The sequence below is a fragment of the Schistocerca cancellata genome, chromosome 3 (assembly GCF_023864275.1).
Source record: "Schistocerca cancellata isolate TAMUIC-IGC-003103 chromosome 3, iqSchCanc2.1, whole genome shotgun sequence".
NCBI lineage: Eukaryota > Metazoa > Arthropoda > Insecta > Orthoptera > Acrididae > Schistocerca > Schistocerca cancellata.
This window is the reverse complement of record NC_064628.1, coordinates 295493973-295513762: the sequence shown is the minus strand read 5'-3', so window position 1 is coordinate 295513762 and position 19790 is coordinate 295493973. Positions and strand designations below refer to the sequence as shown.

Below are 19790 nucleotides of genomic sequence, written 5' to 3'. Positions count from 1 at the left end.
ACTCCGTCATTTGACGGGTTTCTTCAAACCAGTCACGCAGCTGGTCTGATATTCTGTTCTCTCATATTTTGATCATCAATTAACAGTGCCCAACTATTCCTAATGCCTTCCGGAAATCAAGGATCGTAGCACAACCGTCTGACACCTGCCAACCATTTTCATACGTAATTACGTATTAAATACTTTACGATGTACGTACAGTTAGAAACAGCCGACCATGAGCTAGTATTTCAGCAGTGCGACACCTTAAATGATGTCAATTTTCGTTATTTTTGAATACAAATAGGGAGATTTTCCAGCGATAAAGGTAAGAAATATGCAAAATAAGGAGCAAGGCAAAGATAACAAATAAAATTTATACGTACTGTTTCATTTGCGAAATCATTTTGGAAATATTAAAAGCTGTCTTTTTTATGATAGATGAAAATATGAAGCAAATGTAATCTGGATAAAAGGTACTCCTTGATAACACAATTTCATGTCCGAAACTCTTCGGACACAAGAGAAATAGTAAACAACAGTGACTGGAGAAATTTTAGTATTACTGAATATCCTAATCCAAGAGTTACGGTCACGGCATGCGCTCGCAGAAATGTCAGTTTATCAAGTTAACAATAAACGTAAGCGTACCATAGTTCAAGTACTGTTTTTTTGAGCCCATGTCCATGCCTGTACATACGGTCTGTAGTATAGCGATATTTACAAAGCCATTATGTATTTGTTTTCATCAAAACTACACTCCTGGAAATTGAAATAAGAACACCGTGAATTCATTGTCCCAGGAAGGGGAAACTTTATTGACACATTCCTGGGGTCAGACACATCACATGATCACACTGACAGAACCACAGGCTCATAGACACAGGCAACAGAGCATGCACAATGTCGGCACTAGCACAGTGTATATCCACCTTTCGCAGCAATGCAGGCTGCTATTCTCCCATGGAGACGATCATAGAGATGCTGGATGTAGTCCTGTGGAACGGCTTGCCATGCCATTTCCACCTGGCGCCTCAGTTGGACCAGCGTTCGTGCTGGACGTGCAGACCGCGTGAGACGACGCTTCATCCAGTCCCAAACATGCTCAATGGGGGACAGATCCGGAGATCTTGCTGGCCGGGGTAGTTGACTTACACCTTCTAGAGCACGTTGGGTGGCACGGGATACATGCGGACGTGCATTGTCCTGTTGGAACAGCAAGTTCCCTTGCCGGTCTAGGAATGGTAGAACGATGGGTTCGATGACGGTTTGGATGTACCGTGCACTATTCAGTGTCCCCTCGACGATCACCAGTGGTGTACGGCCAGTGTAGGAGATCGCTCCCCACACCATGATGCCGGGTGTTGGCCCTGTGTGCCTCGGTCGTATGCAGTCCTGATTGTGGCGCTCACCTGCACGGCGCCAAACACGCATACGACCATCATTGGCACCAAGGCAGAAGCGACTCTCATCGCTGAAGACGACACGTCTCCATTCGTCCCTCCATTCACGCCTGTCGCGACACCACTGGAGGCGGGCTGCACGATGTTGGGGCGTGAGCGGAAGACGGCCTATCGGTGTGCGGGACCGTAGCCCAGCTTCATGGAGACGGTTGCGAATGGTCCTCGCCGATACCCCAGGAGCAACAGTGTCCCTAATTTGCTGGGAAGTGGCGGTGCGGTCCCCTACGGCACTGCGTAGTATCCTACGGTCTTGGCGTGCATCCGTGCGTCGCTGCGGTCCGGTCCCAGGTCGACGGGCACGTGCACCTTCCGCCGACCACTGGCGACAACATCGATGTACTGTGGAGACCTCACGCCCCACGTGTTGAGCAATTCGGCGGTACGTCCACCAGACCTCCCGCATGCCCACTATACGCCCTCGCTCAAAGTCCGTCAACTGCACATACGGTTCACGTCCACGCTGTCGCGGCATGTTACCAGTGTTAAAGACTGCGATGGAGCTCCGTATGCCACGGCAAACTGGCTGACACTGACGGCGGCGGTGCACAAATGCTGCGCAGCTAGCGCCATTCGACGGCCAACACCGCGATTCCTGGTGTGTCCGCTGTGCCGTGCGTGTGATCATTGCTTGTACAGCCCTCTCGCAGTGTCCGGAGCAAGTATGGTGGGTCTGACACACCGGTGTCAATGTGTTCTTTTTTCCATTTCCAGGAGTGTATAATCCGTTGTATATCCCAGTTGCACATCAATATTTAAGGTTCCTGTCACAGAGGTTTAACAAATGCTATATGCCTAACAAAACCAAGAAAACAAATAATGCAGTAAATTTATACATAAAGTAGGCTGCCCGCAGAAGACGTCCACAACAGACGATAAGTAAAATACATATGACCACAAGCTGAAGTTCGTTTAGTTCTTTACTACTTTATCTTCATGTAGCCGCAGCGGACCTGACCCTAAAATGTTTGTGTTTAGTGTATGCGTCAATCAGTCGACATTAGTCAGGGTACTATTAATATCTTTTCTCCTTATTATGATATATTATGAATGTAAAAGAACATAATTTTTTATTGCTGGTGTTATTTCGTTGCACTCAGAATAATGTACACTCAGATTACTATTTATTGGGCTGGTGCATTAGCTAGAAACTTCTTTTCCGCGAGTTAAATAAACACAGCAGATCCATATAACAGACACTGTAGTCTTCAATAAAGTATTCTGCTTCACTGTTTACAACAGTCTGCCAACGCTGGAGTAACTTTTCGATTCCTCGACTGTAGAAATCACGTAGTTTTGAGACGAAGAAGCTGTCGAGCGACGTTCAGACAGCACTTCCATCTGGAAAGGAAGTTCCTTGAAGGCTGTTCGATAGAGAGCGGAAAAGGTGAAAATCTGAGGGCGCAAGATCGGGTGAATAAGGTGGATGCTGAATGATTTCCCTAGCAAATTCCTGTATAGTGTTTTTTGTGTCTAGAATAACGTGGACGGAGTAGCATCACTTCACGCAGTCTTCGAGGTCGTTGTTCTTGGACTGCGTCTGCAAGACGTCTCTGCTGTTGACAATAAATGTCAGCAATGATGGTTACACCTCGGGCAAGCAATTCGTGGAACACCACACCGTCGTTGTTCCACCAGACATGCAACATTAACTTTTGTGGATGCTCACAGGTCTTTGTACAGGGAGTTGTTGCTTTGTTTGGGCTCAGCCATTCCTTTTGTTTTCCTTGTATTACCATTGAGACACCATTTCTCGCCACCAGTAACGACACAGGATAGGAATGATCGGTGTTGTTCACTAGTCCATTGCTGACGAGCAAGCAGAGATGCACGTTTGACCACCCGCTGATTTTTGTGACTTTGGCTTAGAGCATGCGGTACCCATACACCCGCTTTTTAACCTACCACACTTCCGCACGATGATGGAATGATCACAGTTCGTGACATTTACCAGTTCTCGAGTACACTGAGGTGGATCATTGTTGGTTAATGCGTTTGAACTCCAAAGGTTTTCCTAAACGCGGGGAGTCACTAATCTCAAAAAGATCTTCCTTAAAACGAGAAAAGAAAACCATTTTCCTGCCGTGCTCTGTCCAATGGCATTATCGCCAAACACGGCGCAAATGTCTGTGGGTGCTTCCGCAAGCTGTCACTCCTCTATTGAACTCAAACAGAAGAATATGTCTGAAACGTTCCGATTTCTCCACTTGGCTCTCCATTTTCTAGCGTCCACAGCTCCACTCACTACATCCAAAGGACATAATGACAATATTTCAACTCAAATAGCAACAGTAAACTAAAAATAAAAAGTGACAATCGATAAATAAACCAACAGCCACCGTTATACCAACAAGCAACACATAAACGCTACGAACTTATGCGCCAACCAAATAGTAAGGTTTTCAAATAATGGAAGTATGAGTCTTCCCAATCTTGTATAATCTCGACAATAAAGAATTTTGGTTCTTAGATATAAAGAAATCTGTGGTTACGTTATAATTAAATGAAATAAACTTTTAGCGTTTATTTCATTTCAGACGCTAATTATCTGCATGTGACTCTTCCAGGAGTTTACTGCCTAGCTCTACCTCGGTAAATGGTTTGTCTGTATAACTGGCGTTGCTACTGTATGGCACTGAGATGACTAAATTTGCAATCGACTTGTATTCGCGAAAAACTGGCTTCAAAGCCCTAAACGGCTCTCCCGATTTAGGTTTCAGGCGGTGTTTTTAAATCACTTCAGAGGACTACCGGATTGATTCTTTCAAGGAACTTTCGATGACGTCGGGATGTTAAATCATTCAGCTAGAAACTGTGTGTATCTGCGTTCGTATAGTTCGCATTTCCTAGTTCTAAGGCCACAATTATAAGTAAAAGATACGTTTCCTCCCGCTCAGAACTGCGTTGGATTAGATCACTTTTTCCAGAAACGGAATTAAATTTGAACATACAACTCTCTTATGCGGCTCGCGGTCAAGTACGAAAAAAATGATACAGAAATTTTATTTTATTCGATATAACTCGGTGTAAACTATGAACTAAACATCACATGAATTTTTGAGAATACTAAATGAGTGGAAAGCCATGGCGCATCCTTTGGTATATCCACATTGGCTGATGATCAAGCTTTTCTGAAATAGGTATGTTGCTGACTTGACTCGCGCGCATATCATGGTATTGCGCAGAAATTTGGAATTAAACTGCTCTGGTTTCCGATACGTTAATACAGAAATTCTAGAAGCGTCTCATTTGCTGTTATTTATTATAACAACACTAAAACCATAAATAAATAATTAGGAAACATTACTTCTGAGTCATAGAAAACTTTTATAAATATTTATTAGTTTGGTACGGCGATATTCGTAAAGCACATTGCAACCAAAATTAAAAGTGTCTGACACTGTCGACATGTTCAACATATCCTTAATGCCCTGGATTAATAACGCAGGAAAACGCACAATATTTTCTGAACTGTTGAAAACATCGAAACACACGTGATTTTGCTTTTTTAATTCGTCAAAACCAAGCGAAGCGGTACAGTGTCTGAGGCACAGTATTCGGATTCGCGCGGAGTTGAGTTCAAATCCCAATCCAGGCATCCTGATATAAGTTTCACCTGGTTTCCGTAAATTGCTTAAAATGAATGCCGGGAGGATTCCATCTAACGGGATATAGTCGCTTTCTTTCGACATACATGTTCAAGCTGAGCGTCAGCTTCTCGTCTAATGACCTCATCGTCGAACGGATATTTGAACTGATATAGAAATAGCACTGAAACACGGGACGTTCAAAAGGCAGTCGGAGGATTTCAACTTACTCGTCCGCAAATTATTGTACTGGAAATTCGCATCTCGATATTTCCCTTATTGTTATAATTATTGCTCACGTGAAATACAAAAAGTTAGCAATACAAGCCCCCCCATGAACCATGGACCTTGCCGTTGGTGGGGAGGCTTGCGTGCCTCAGCGATACAGATAGCCGTACCGTAGGTACAACCACAACGGAGGGTTATCTGTTGAGAGGCCAGACAAATGTGTGATTCCTGAAGAGGGGCAGCAGCCTTTTCAGTAGTTGCAGGGGCAACAGTCTGGATGATTGACTGATCTGGCCTTGTAACAATAACCAAAACGGCCTTGCTGTGCTGGTACTGCGAACGGCTGAAAGCAAGGGGAAACTACGGCCGTAATTTTTCCCGAGGGCATGCAGCTTTACTGTATGATTAAATGATGATGGCGTCTTCTTGGGTAAAATATTCCGGAGGTAAAATAGTCCCCCATTCGGATCTCCGGGCGGGGACTACTCAAGAGGATATCGTTATCAGGAGAAAGAAAACTGGCGTTCTACGGATCGGAGCGTGGAATGTCAGATCCCTTAATCGGGCAGGTAGGTTAGAAAATTTAAAAAGGGAAATGGATAGGTTAAAGTTAGATATAGTGGGAATTAGTGAAGTTCGGTGGCAGGAGGAACAAGACTTCTGGTCAGGTGACTACAGGGTTATAAACACAAAGTCAAATAGGGGTAATGCAGGAGTAGGTTTAATAATGAATAGGAAAATAGGAATGCGGGTAAGCTACTACAAACAGCATAGTGAACGCATTATTGTGGCCAAGATAGATACGAAGCCCACACCTACTACAGTAGTACAAGTTTATATGCCAACTAGCTCTGCAGATGACGAAGAAATTGAAGAAATGTATGATGATATAAAAGAAATTATTCAGATAGTGAAGGTAGACGAAAATTTAATAGTCATGGGTGACTGGAATTCGAGTGTAGGAAAATGGAGAGAAGGAAACGTAGTAGGTGAATATGGATTGGGGCTAAGAAATGAAAGAGGTAGCCGCCTGGTAGAATTTTGCACAGAGCACAACTTAATCATAGCTAACACTTGGTTTAAGAATCATGATAGAAGGTTGTATACATGGAAGAACCCTGGAGATACTAAAAGGTTTCAGATAGATTATATAATGGTAAGACAGAGATTTAGGAACCAGGTTTTAAATTGTAAGACATTTCCAGGGGCAGATGTGGTCTCTGACCACAATCTATTGGTTATGACCTGTAGATTAAAACTGAAGAAACTGCAAAAAGGTGGAAATTTAAGGAGATGGGACCTGGATAAACTGAAAGAACCAGAGGTTGTACAGAGTTTCAGGGAGAGCATAAGGGAACAATTGACAGGAATGGGGGAAAGAAATACAGTAGAAGAAGAATGGGTAGCTTTGAGGGATGAAGTAGTGAAGGCAGCAGAGGATCAAGTAGGTAAAAAGACGAGGGCTAGTAGAAATCCTTGGGTAACAGAAGAAATATTGAATTTAATTGATGAAAGGAGAAAATATAAAAATGCAGTAAATGAAGCAGGCAAAAAGGAATACAAACGTCTCAAAAATGAGATCGACAGGAAGTGCAGAATGGCTAAGCAGGGATGGCTAGAGGACAAATGTAAGGATGTAGACGCTTATCTCACTAGGGGTAAGATAGATACTGCCTACAGGAAAAATAAAGAGACCTTTGGAGATAAGAGAACCATTTGTATGAATATCAAGAGCTCAGATGGAAACCCAGTTCTAAGCAAAGAAGGGAAAGCAGAAAGGTGGAAGGAGTATATAGAGGGTCTATACAAGGGCAATGTACTTGAGGACAATATTATGGAAATGGAAGATGATGTAGATGAAGTTGAAATGGGGGATACGATACTGCGTGAAGAGTTTGACAGAGCACTGAAAGACCTGAGTCCAAACAAGGCCCCCGGAGTAGACAACATTCCAGTAGAACTACTGACAGCCTTGGGAGAGCCAGTCCTGACAAAACTCTACCATCTGGTGAGCAAGATGTATGAAACAGGCAAAATACCCTCAGACTTCAAGAAGAATATAATCATTCCAATCCCAAAGAAAGCAGGTGTTGACAGATGTGAAAATTACCGAACAATCAGTTTAATAAGCCACAGCTGCAAAATACTAACACGAATTCTTTACAGACGAATGGAAAAGCTAGTAGAAGCCGACCTCGGGGAAGATCAGTTTGGATTCCGTAGAAATACTGGAACACGTGAGGCAATAATGACCTTACGACTTATCTTAGAAGAAAGATTAAGGAAAGGCAAACCTACATTTCTAGCATTTGTAGACTTAGAGAAAGCTTTTGACAACGTTGACTGGAATACTCTCTTTCAAATTCTAAAGGTGGCAGAGGTAAAATACAGGGAGCGAAAGGCTATTTACAATTTGTACAGAAACCAGATGGCAGTTATAAGAGTCGAGGGGCATGAGAGGGAAGCAGTGGTTGGGAAGGGAGTGAGACAGGGTTGTAGCCTCTCCCCAATGTTATTCAATCTGTATATTGAGCAAGCAGTAAAGGAAACAAAAGAAAAATTTGGAGTAGGTATTAAAATCCATGGAGAAGAAATTAAAACTTTGAGGTTCGCCGATGGCATTGTAATTCTGTCAGAGACAGCAAAGGATCTGGAAGAGCAGTTGAACGGAATGGATGGTGTCTTGAAGGGAGGATATAAGATGAACATCAACAAAAGCAAAACGAGGATAATGGAATGTAGTCGAATTAAGTCGGGTGATGCTGAGGGTATTAGATTAGGAAATGAGACACTTAAAGTAGTAAAGGAGTTTTGCTATTTGGGGAGCAAAATAACTGATGATGGTCGAAGTAGAGAGGATATAAAATGTAGATTGGGAATGGCAAGGAAAGCGTTTCTGAAGAAGAGAAATTTGTTAACATCGAGTACAGAATTAAGTGTCAGGAAGTCATTTCTGAAAGTATTTGTATGGAGTGTAGCCATGTATGGAAGTGAAACATGGACGGTAAATAGTTTGGACAAGAAGATAATAGAAGCTTTTGAAATGTGGTGCTACAGAAGAATGCTGAAGATTAGATGGGTAGATCACATGACTAATGAGGAAGTATTGAATAGGATTGGAGAGAAGAGAAGTTTGTGGCACAACTTGACCAGAAGAAGGGATCGGTTGGTAGGACATGTTCTGAGGCATCAAGGGATCACCAATTTAGTATTGGAAGGCAGCGTGGAGGGTAAAAATCGTAGGGGGAGACCAAGAGATGAATACACTAAGCAGATTCAGAAGGATGTAGGTTGCAGTAGGTACTGGGAGATGAAGAAGCTTGCACAGGATAGAGTAGCATGGAGAGCTGCATCAAACCAGTCTCAGGACTAAAGACAACAACAACAACAACAGCAATACAAGATGTGGTGCGTCAGTAAATTGTGTGATACTCGCAAATTCTTTTTTAAAAAAAGATATCTCGACCTTGTAAGTTCGTCTGACGACTAATGACTGGATTGGCGTTAAGTAAATGTGTTTTCCTGGTGCAAATAACGTCATGAGACAAACTTCTTTAGGCTGCAGGGGAAATGTCCTTGTGCAAATAACGTCATGAGACAAACTTCTTTAGGCTGCAGGGGAAATGTCCTTAGTGCTAAAATTAGTGGATGAATTCCACAAAGTTAATTTCTTAACACCAGTACAAAAAATTGAAAATACAGCACAGCAATCGGAAAAATACAAACCTATATGGAAGTCGCACATCTGAAAAACCAATTCAGTCTGTTCCGTTACATGAAAGTAAGAAATAAACACCTTGTATTTACAACGCTAAAGATTTCCGGTGGTTACAGGCCTTTTGCTGTCGCTTCTACGATTACTGCCGCTTTTTACACATTCTTTCTATTTTACGCTCGCGTGGCGTGCGATGTGAGCTTTCGAGATTCTTCAAATGAGTTGCATTTAAATTACGAGGTGTTTCACGTTTCCTAAGCTACCTTGAAGAATACTATTATGCGAGCTCTTAATTTTCCGTGCGTAATTCGTCCATTTGGTTTGAAATATTATTTTTGAAGTCTTAGTTCTCTTCCACTTCACCGTGGTTTGTGTTCAATACTGGAAAATCCTATTATGTAACACTCGATAAGTGAAAAAAAGTTCAGTATTCTTATATGGATATGGTGTCTGTTCTTTCGGACCTGCAGCCGTCTAGAACGAAATTAGAATTATATATTAATACCTTCAGCTGCTGACGGGCGTTGATATATATCAACGGGGACACGTGAAAATGTTTGCCCCGACTGGGACTCGAACCCGTATCTCCTTCTTACATGGCAGATGCTCTATCCATCTGAGCCACCGAGGGCACAGAGGATAGTGCGACTGCAGGGACTATCTCGCCCATGGCTCCCGCGAGACCCGCATTCTCACTTTATATGTCCACACACTACATTCGTAGTGTCCCTACCCAACACACTCATTTCTCGTGGAAGACACTCTCACCAAGTACCGTAAGAGTTCGGGTAATATGTGTGCATCCGCACAGAAGGAGGAGGCCATGGACGGTATTGCCAGAACTATATACTTACATGGATACGGTGTCTGTTCTTTCGGACACGTCCGACAGCCGGCACGTTAGCTCGCCGTGTTCAGTCAGAGGGCTGTGTACTCTCTGTAATAAAAAAGCTGAGTCAACTTGAACGGATGGCTTGTGACGTCCTCCCAGACCAAACGCAACGAACTATATGGAATAAAAGAAATAAAAGAGGGATAGAGCGTCTGCCATGTAAGCAGGAAATCCCGGGTTCGAGTCCCGTTCGGGGCACACATTTTCACCTGTCCCCGTTGATATATATCAACGCCCGTCAGCAGCTGAAGGTATTAATATATAGTTCTAAGTTCAATATCAGTCATCCACTAAGAGCCACCGAGCCATCTGCACTGGTTACTTGACGGATTACGGTTTGGTCTCTACTCCAGTAGTGTCTTTCCTCGCCTAATTGACGTAAAAACGAGTTATTTTTTCCCACAGCGACACAGTTACACTCCCTCGGTAGTCTACAGACTGATTTAACACAGCAAGAACATCGCAAAACACCCCGTCGACAACGCGGTCACTAGCAGCAGTGGATCGGATAGGCAAGGATGAGACAAGAAATCAACTGCTTCATATATTAAGGAACCATGCCTACACTAGCACGAAGTTGTCTAGTGAAACCATGGAAAATCTAAAGGTAGATGACCGGGCGGAAATTCGAATCCCACGCTTCGTAGAAAGTTGAGTTCGCTAACTCACTTTACAAACTCACCAGAGTTTCGAAGCTAAGCGTCCATTCCTCGTACTTATCCAATACTGACAAATGTGTCCGTAATTCAGTGGACAACTTTGAAAGACATTTCGTTAGTTCTAGTAATTAAACATCTTCAGTGGACGTGAGAAATGATGTCAACCAACCTTCTCACTTATTTTCTGCTGTTTTGTGGTACAAAGCGATTTTGCTCAATGGGATCAATTGACCGTCTATAATTGACACTCTATAAGAACTGAATTCTGTATGACGCACAATAACTGCTATTCGCCTTACGTTATTTTCCCTGGTTCCCTTAAAAAGTTTTTTTATGTTTAATGAGTGATCTATTATTCGAATTTTATCAAATTCGCCTAGACAGATGGCGCAGTGGGGTGAGATATTCTGTAGACACAGGGCTCAAATTTCTGTCGGTCATAAAGATTTAGATTTGCCGTGGTTTCCCTAAATCTATTAAGGAGAATGCTGGTATGGTTGCTTTGAAAGACGCACAATTGATCTCCTTCATTATCCTTGTTCTATTCGAGCTTGTGTTCGTTCTCTAACGATCTCTTTGTCAGTCTTTCTTAATGTCAAACTGAATGCTTAGTTGTAAATTGATAGTTTACATATCTGTAGTGATTATTACATTTAAATGTGTGATCGTAGCTCGTATCTCAGGGTGCTGTTTAGTAACAGATTAATGGCTTTTATTAGTGCTAAAATAATTCGTGCGAATATTTATATATCAAATTTTACTTAAATATATTTGAGTGTACTCCTTTCGCTTAAAATAAGAGATGAGCACTTGAAAATGGAAGATTTCCGATAATTCACCGTCACATGTCACTTAAACCGAAGAAGTTCGTGTATCATAGTTTTCGTAGCAACTAGGCAAATACGGATGATGGACGTCCGTCCAGTAATGTAGACAGAGACAACCTCTGAAGAAAGGGGAAATAGGTCTACTTTAAGATTCGGAAGCATTTGACGAAATGCTAGTTGAGTTTTTAATTGTTGTATATATCTCGTAAGGGGCCCTCCTTCAATTACGGGTGTTCAGAAACGGAGGAAGGAGCGGTCCGACACCAAATCTCACTTAAAGAGGGGGGGGGGAGGCAGTGAAAATCTCACGACAACTTTTAAATCAGAGACTATACGTTATAGTAACGGATAACAAGCATAGATAATATTAAAGTTTTCACCAATCCTTATCGCCTCTCTGGATTGAACTGAATGCTTTACATGTGTGAATGTCATGGATTCCCCGATTTGAAACAAGTGCCGCGCAAGTGTCAGATTTCATTCGGCGAGTTCCCTGCCGTGCCGGTTGAAATCACTGCATGTCAATTAGTGAGACAGTCGTGGTATTCTCTAACACGTACAAAGCCGATGTTATTGTTTCAGCATGCATTTGTATAAAAACTTTTCCAGTGCGTGTGTTAAGCGACGTGCCGACAAGTCAAAACACAAGCGCGAGGAAGGAGTTAATCGTCTGTGGAAGGAAAATAAGCTGAAGTTCACTGCCAAGAATTCACTTACTGATCATATAAATCAAGAGATTGAAAAGCTATGTAATCATCCGGTTCAAAAGAAGGGTACTACCAATGTTTTCTTTCATCTGCAAAGTAAGAAAAGGTTCTGTGACATTTAGTGTTTATAATACGCCAGTAAAATGTCAAATTTCTAGGGATGCGTCCTAACGGTTAATACCATTTTTGTGGAGACTTCTTGTACGTCTGCCTCTGCCTGTCTGTCCGTCTGAATACTAATCGGGGTTGGCATGTTTAAAATAAAGTGTTTTTACTCACGTGTCGAAAACACTTTCTAAATAATATATAATTTTATTAGAATGTTTTAATCAATGCTTAAAACAAAAAAATTTTATTTATTTTTATTCGACTACGGGGTAAACCTCACGTTTAGGAGTGGGGGTGAGGGCTCTCCTCAGCTCTCAACAAATCTCACCAGGAGAGGTGAGGGAGTTATAGTTTTAAAGAAAACCCCTCACGTAATCAATGGATCGAATTCGTAGCCAGTATGAATTTTCCCTCTGCACCGCAGCGTGGGCTGATATGAGACTTGCTGTGTGCCAGACCGGAACACGAACCCGGAACTTCTGGCTTTGGCGGATAAATGCTGCACCGACATAGCTACTTAAGCAGGACTCACGACAGGCCGTCACAGATTTACTTCCGCCAGTACCTCACCTCCTGTCGTCCAAGCTTCACAGTTTTCCTGCATACCCTGCAGGTCTAGCACTCCTGGGAGGAAGGAAGTTTGAAAAGTACGAGTGAGGTACTGGCGGAAGTACGAGTAAAGCTGTGAAGACGAGTCCTGAATCGTGCATAGGTGCCAGCACGGTAGATCAACGTGTTGGGTCAGAGAGAAAGCTGCCCTCTGTAATAAACACTGAGTGAAGTATTCCATGATTAACTTGAAGGGGCGTCGTGTGATGTCCGCCCGGACCAAATGCCGAGAACAATGACGGAAAAAATAGCTCACTCTGTAGAGCTTTTGCCCGCGAAAGGCGAAGAATCCAGTTTCGGACCCCAGTCCGGCACACACTTTTAACCTGCAAGAAGTTTTAAAAGTCGTAGCATTGGCCCAGTGTTTTGTCTCAGCGCAAGTTTCGAAACAAAAATTTGCACTGTAGCTTACTGTGACTACATCACACTGAAGATGTAGGAAGTTTCGAACTACACAATGCTGTAAGAAGAAAATAGAGATCTACGCGAGATCATCACCAGTTGTCTCTTAAAATATAGTCACCTGATAAATTCGGTCCACGTGACTTTCGATCGCGACGTACAGTAACGTCGATTCTTCTCGTTACTAGCAGGGTCAGTAATACTAGAGCTGTCCCTCGTAGGAGGCTAGCGACTGCGTTCACTGACCGAGGGACGTGTCCGCTAGGACGGTAATATCGGCCACTAGGAAAGCGGCCAGTGTGCCTTCAATAGACGCGGAAAGAATCTAGCCCTTTGAACCGGTCGCAGGCGCGCTCGCTCTATAGAAACCAGTTGTAGCGTAGCCTAGTACAGCCGTGCCAGTACGCGCGAGTCGTTTCCGGCGCAGCTGCCTAGAACTAGCGGCGAGTAGATCTCGCAATGCGGTCGTACGGGAAGCCGTGTTTCGCGGTTGTTGACTGTTTTCGGAGGGCGGTGAAAGTGTGGCTAATAAGGGAAAGCAGCTCGATGCGGAGCTCTTCTTATCACCTTCTCGACTCTGTTGTTTTCACCTGTGACGCTCCTCATACTCTCCAAAGGAAAGTGCCTGTGCCGAGTGGACGTCACACAGCACTATGTGTTCATCGGTTTATTTACTGCGTTGGCCTGATCGCCGCACAGGAGAAGACAGCAAGGTAGGTTCGCCTACAATGCGCGTGCTTTTTCTGGTGAATTGTAGAACTACTGGAACACACGTCGGGGCGGCGTCGATCCGGCAAATGCTCTGGTTGACGCAGGCCGTGGTCGAATCATCTGAACGTCCATCCTGTTGTTTCGGCGCTCCCTTTAGCCATTTAGCACCCGTAACATTTATTTTCCGACCCTGTGGGATTAGTCTCTGTGAAAACATCTGCTGATGCGTATACAAAACACTATATTTATGCTATTGACTAAGAAGAAGTATTGATAAGTGATTTCATACACAGCGAACAGAAAGTTTGTACCTGTGATTCTCATCGCAGATTTAGAGTAATGAGATGAAGAAGCAAATTGAGCTGCCTGAGTGGGCGTGGAAGAGAGTCTGTACAGTCTAGCTCTATTTCTATGCATATATCCCGCAAGCCAATGTATAGTACATCGTACCAATATTATCTATTTTCTTTCCTGTTCCATTCACGTATTGACAGAGAAAAATATCCATGCCTCTAGGCTTCTAAAATATACTTATTGCCGGGTGGCCTGTTCATGCTCTAAACGTCTTGTAGAGTACAGCATGTTAGTTACTGATGATTACATGAGACAGCTGGTCTCGGTAAACGAGTTTCAGTACATGTTGTACTTCGATGACTTCACGTATATTACTTTATTATTTTTTAAATGATGAAAACCCATCGCCTGTAAGACTTCTATTGACCACCTGTTTCCTACTGTAGATGTTTGTTTCTAAAATTTGTTCATCCCAAATATGTTTGGCGTTGCCGTACCAGGTACATTGTTTCTTCTTGTATAGTTCGACAAGTGTATAAAAATTTTCATGTGTTCAGCTGTGTGCTGAGACGATAATAAAAAGCTAATATTGCTATTATTCTTGCAAATGTATACTCCTTTGGTCTGTAGTGGAATTAGAAAGGCGGAGTAATACAGAGTTGCTTAAACTTTGTATCCCTTGTAACATCTCAGATTTTTTTCAGTATCTCTCGACGATAATCCTAGATTTCAATACCTCGTATTCATCTACATATGCTTTCTATGTTGTTGTTTTTTTTAAATTCCCCTTGTATTTGCCTTTGTGAAGCAATTTAGAATCCGACAATATTGTTCAGGTTTAGATGGTATTTTACGAGCAGAAATTTGTGCGCCGTTACTCCGGTATTGAACGCCGAACCGCAGCCTAATCATCAGACAAGGCACAAAACTAATTGTGAACTGCTGGTTTATACATCGGCATAGTACACAGTAAAACAATGACATGTTCTGCAGATATTTACTTTACATGCTCTGGCCTTAAGCTACGAGTAAAATCTCCCAGACAATTATTGCAATGTGTGTCAAACTTTCAGCCCCTTTTGTACTTCCGTAAATTTGATGCGAATCACTGTTATCTCCAGAGGGGGCATTCCCTTTCAGACTTTTTATGTGGTTGGATATGTAACTAAGCTGTTCTGGAAGATCATTATTTAATTTTCTCATGTTCCTGTTTGTTATATTTTGACCTATTTTTCCGTTGCCGCTGCAGATGATTTAGAATCTTTTTGCTGCTAGATTTATCGGATACTTGTTCTATAAATCATTTCTCTTGGTGAGTAAAAGCAATCTACGTAATAAATTTTGTTACTAATACTAAAAAAATGGTCGGTTATTTCCAAAGTACTGGAATTTACGTGAGATATGAAAAGACATGAAAATAGTTAGAATAAATGAGACACCTCTTAACCTTACAAGAAAATTCTCATATACACAAAACAAAAACTGGAAGGAAGATACTACCAAATGACCAAGTGAATATGACGAACTACTAGCTGTTTACACTGATTACTTATATAATAGAGAGTAATCCCAATGGCTGATCAAAAAATCCAATTTTTCTTCGAAGAATATGTGATAAAAAATAAATAAAATAGAGAAAGAATAAAGTAGTAAAATAAGTGTTGGCGCGCGCGTGACATACATAAACTAACTTTTTCCATCAGCATACTTTAAGTCGCAGAAAAACAGTTGAAAGCAAAACTTGAGAAAGATGGCAACACTTACAGAAACACATGACATTATCCACACAAAAGCGACAGTTAAAATGCTAAACGTTGAAAACCGTGACAAAAGAAAAAGTGCAAACTGTCAACCAGTTTGCCACGAAAGAGAAAACTGTTTTTCTTAGGAATAATGTATTAGACACTGATCTGTAAGTACTCCTTTTCGTTGCAAAAATCTCATCGAACTGTTTCAAATCTACAACCTGCAAGTAGAGGCAATAACCTGTTCGTGTGAACGAAAAAAATCGGGTGGTATTTTAGGACACCCACTGAAGACGCCTTGGAATGGAGGCGAAAGATAAGATAAAAAAACTTTATGTGCAGAATGCAAAACGCGTTTTTCTTTTGAATCATTTTAATTTATATATAGCTGCTGCGAAAATGGCCAGCAGAAGAAGATTGAAATATTATTGCATATTTAGATAAAACGAAGAATATTGGCTACACGCGAGTTTTTCGTACGTTGCCGCATTTGCTTTGAACACTAAACAACAAATTTATGTATCATGCCAGAAAAGCGTAAACGTCTACTCTACACGGGCATTAGAAGTGACTCTAATTCAGTAAGAAATTGTAACAGCCACGTTGTAATGTATCTATTACATTTATGGGTCTATAATATCACTTCACTTGCTTTATTGATAATTTAATTTAATTTTTTTCAAATTCCAACTGTTTTTCCTTTTAGAATGTAGGCGGCACGAAGACAGATAGGGACGAAACATGTTGCATAAAAGTAACGTGTGATTCAGTTGTCGCAGTTTCACTTCTATAACGCAGTTGTCATTTAATGACACCAATTTTTTTTAACTACTTCTTACCGTTTCAACCATTGGCCGTCTTCAAAGAACTCTGTAACATCAGGTGCAAATTATCTTAAAATAATCACGCAAACCTGTATTCAGTATACGCAGTAGCTGTGAGGGCGACAAAGTTGCGAATCACTTCAAAAATATGTACGTGCTTTTAGCTGGTTATCATATAACTTTTGCGCTACGCAGCTTGCATTTAGGGTTTCCTCGCTGCGACGTCTTTCTTAGACAGTCAGTAACATTCTTTCGGGAAGCCGTCAACATTTTTATCGTTAGGACGAAGAATGAGTGTTGCGTAGAAAGTACTTTCCTAATACGTCTGCCTGAGTGGCCATTTACCCCTTGGCTATTAAAATTATTATCCCTTGGCTATTAAAATTATACTTTTCTTAAAAAAATAGTTTAAAAAACCATTTTGAATTCTCTCATTTCCAGTAAATCCTTGTTAACCCAAATGCGACCTTCTTTTATGTAGTAAACGTTAACGTGGGCTAACTGCAATACTTCATTTTCTGATTTTACATTACTTAAAAGCAGTAACTGTCTTAGTTACGAGTAAACGAATTAGAGGCTTAGTTTTCCTTTATATATCTTTATCCTAATTTTCTTTTCACGTTAGCACAGGTTGGAATTTCCACTTACACTTCAATATTAAATATTTTGCATATATTCTTAATATTTCTGCTCGTGTTGAATCCGTAATACCCCACTTCAAACGTATTGCGGCAAATACATGACACGAAAGTGCACAAAACAGCAGTAGTAGGCAATCAGGATGCGTTAAAGAAAGCTAGCAAAGACAGTAACTTTTTGTAATTCGTTACAGGAAGCTTAGTCCTCAACTACAAAAATAAGTGATGCGAAAATATCTATTATTACGGAAACGTTTTATGAATAATGCAAACTTATCTGGTCTGACGTATTGTTGAAAAAAAATTATGAACTTCGATAAGAGTTTATATTTAACCTGTTCGGCATTCGATTGACGGTACTGGACACAAACTACAGGAGAAGTAGAAAAACACTATCTGATTCGGTTAGGGAATATTTAATATTAGGTAGTCAGGTTGAAATCCAACGTTAGTGTCGAATAACAGAATAAATCTGAGTTCACCTCTCAGAAAGTATTCCTTTTCGTAGTTCTTAGATATTTTCTGTGCGAGCTTTGTTTTTACAAAAATGAGAATCACGTTTTTACAGTACGGGACCGTTGCGAACAGTATGATACTGTAAAGAATTGGGAGAAAACGCTATCTTTGAAGACACAACCGGCATTATCCCCACCCCCCATCGGAGCACACTTCCACAGCCATGCGCATGCACGCCGTTGTCACTCTCTCTCTCTCCCTCCCACCCTTAGCATCGTGCGCGCGCACGTACACACCCCTTAAATTGACGCGTTGTTTTCCTTTCTCTCTCTCTCTCTCTCTCTCTCTCTCTCTCTCTCTTGTCTCCCCTTCAGGCTCCGCCTACCCTTCATCACTCAATAGCCCTGGCCGCAGTGAACATTTCAGTACTCTCAGTACTCGGCAGACTAGAGTTTCGCCCGTATCCATCCAGCACAGCGAGCGAGAACTATGATCACAAAAAAGTAAGTTTTTAGCTGGCTACGTGTAGAACTCGACTATAATAGTGGTAGGCCACGTTAGTTGCCATGCTAATGCTATTTAGTTTCAAAATCTTCTCCTAGCTGAAATATTTTACTACAGTTCCGCCCTGCCAGATTATCCTCCTCGCAACCATGCGCACGACTCCTGTGCACAAACGCTGACATAAAGATTGCTTTCCACAAGCATAATCAAAAATTATTTTTAGTTCACTTCGCAATCCCCACCGTACTTGACCAATTGAAGTATCTCCAGCTTTTCTTATATCAGCTGTGGCGCCGTTTTTCCTACGCAGATTAAGTGGATTCGTGAATATGTCGCTATGATTGAAAATTTGCGACATACCGGGTTCTTCACCGTATTCTCCTGGTTATAATGAGCAAATCTGCAATGTTTTTCACCTATGTTTCCAAATAAACAAACAGATGTTCTCCCTTCGTGAAGAATACCACTAGAGGAACGAAGCCAGTGGTTTATACGTCGTAGCGATGTGCAACCAGCGAATAAAAAATTGCTATAATTAAATGGGTGGTATGAAATCAGTGAGTACGAAATTAATGAAAGTTTAGTAATTGCAGTTTTCGGAACTCATAAGCAGGAAACATGAGTTACCTTGAGTTGTGTCCCGTAACATTGCGGGTTCACATTTTCTGAACAAATTTAAATACTATCATTTCATGTAATTACAGTTAACTGATTTCTTCTTCATTCATCCGATTCATTTCAGTGAATTTAATTCACCTGGTAATAGGATGTTACCGTCCAACCTTTTTCTATACGTAACGTTTCCCCAAACCCGCAACTATGAAACTACTTAGTCTATCTGTGGAATAAGGAAGCTATGAACCTGTAAAGACGAGCGTTCCTGTCATTCGAAGAACAGAGTCCTTTCAGCGCCACGACTGTGGCCTAATCTAGTTTCCTATCAACAAATAGTAAGGGAGGGGCATGGATCCCTTGCGGAACTGTCGTTTCTTTTTAGTCATATCCCAGTGAACTGGGAGTGGAAAGGGAGGGGACTCCCAGTTAGGATGCACTGGGAGGAGGTATTTAGTTGAGTTTTTCATTTAATATCATGAGTGTACCCAGAGAGGGGAGCGGGGAGGGGGAAGTAGAGGGGTGAAATGCTGCCCCCCTCCTCCCAGGAAAAAAAAAATCGCAGTTCGTACTCGCATCCACCCAGGCATCAGTTTGAAGGAGGTAAGAACATGTAATGGACACTGACTAGTAGTAAGTGTACGCTGAACCATTTGTTAGGACGCCTCAAAACTTTTAGATTATGTCCTTTAATAAACCCCAAAACTATTTCGCCATTCACCGCAAAGCTACTGGGATCTCTCTCCCCTCTAGTGCCCTCCTCACCCTTCAAACTCCCCCCCCCCCTCCTCCGCACCCGCCCCCATCCCCCCCCCCCCAACCCCGTCATTTCC

General features: G+C 41.9%; 1 protein-coding gene across 3 annotated transcripts in view; it reads left to right on the top strand.

The window, feature by feature from the left end:
- The window catches only part of LOC126174995 (uncharacterized), an 897629-nt gene that overhangs the window by 440448 nt on the left and 437391 nt on the right, over nt 1–19790 (top strand). The window contains exon 1 of one of the 3 annotated variants that reach the window (XM_049921481.1): nt 13755–13886. The exons of the other annotated variants lie outside the window; for them this stretch is intronic. The gene's annotated coding sequence lies outside the window, so the exon portion shown is untranslated. Of the gene's footprint in view, nt 1–13754; nt 13887–19790 lie in introns of those variants that run through there. 3 annotated transcript variants of the gene reach the window in all.